This window comes from Octodon degus, unplaced genomic scaffold, assembly GCF_000260255.1.
Source record: "Octodon degus isolate 3935 unplaced genomic scaffold, OctDeg1.0 scaffold00070, whole genome shotgun sequence".
Lineage (NCBI taxonomy): Eukaryota > Metazoa > Chordata > Mammalia > Rodentia > Octodontidae > Octodon > Octodon degus.
Window position 1 is genome coordinate 4,071,772 of NW_004524646.1, and position 897 is coordinate 4,072,668.

The window sequence follows — 897 nt, forward strand, 5'->3', positions numbered from 1 at the left end:
AATAACTACTACAAAGACAACAATATGCAATGTATTAATTATTGTAACTGTCCTACTAACCTGTTTTGAAACTGTTTCATTGGTACTTCTTTCTCAAAAAAATTAATATAAAAAAGGACTGAAACAATCCAATCCTGTCCAATAGTGGACTGACACCAATCCAATATTGGTGTCACAAGCAACTGCTTGCTTTGCACAGGTTTGACCAGATTGAATCACTGCATCTTTGGGCAGTAATGATATAATCAAGATTTTGAATAACATACCAACTACTTTCTCTTAGTTCAATGAGAAGAAAGATTTTTACTAATAGTGTTTGGACAGGATATCATGTCTGCATCTTGTACTATGAATAACCACTATGAAGACAACCATGTGCAATGTATTAATTATTGAAACTGTACTGCTAATTGATATTGAAACTGTCTCATTGCTATTTGTTTCTCAATAAAATTAATTTAAAAAATGAGTTTCCTTATATTGTTTAAATGTTGAAACTGTGCATCCGCTAAACCATTAGTCTACAGCTACTCAGAAAGAAAATAACACTTTGCCTCTAAAATCCACATTTCTGTGCATGTTCTTTGCTACAAAATCCAATCTGTCTTTTACAAAACTGTTTCTCCTGGCAGAATTTTTTGCTGTCTGGCCAAGTTTTTGTGTTAAAAATAAAATACAGTATTACAACATCAATCAACATTTAAAGTCCATAATGATTTATGAAAGAAAATATACAATGATGCTTTTTAAAATCAGCAAGCCAATCAAAGGTTTATTAATGCACCAAGCCAAGAGTACAGCTTTGAGAAAATAAAATCACATTTGTGCTTAGAGATGTGAAACAGTATTAAGGACTTAGGTAATGCAAGAGAGCAGATTGCTAGGAAACGCTGTAAA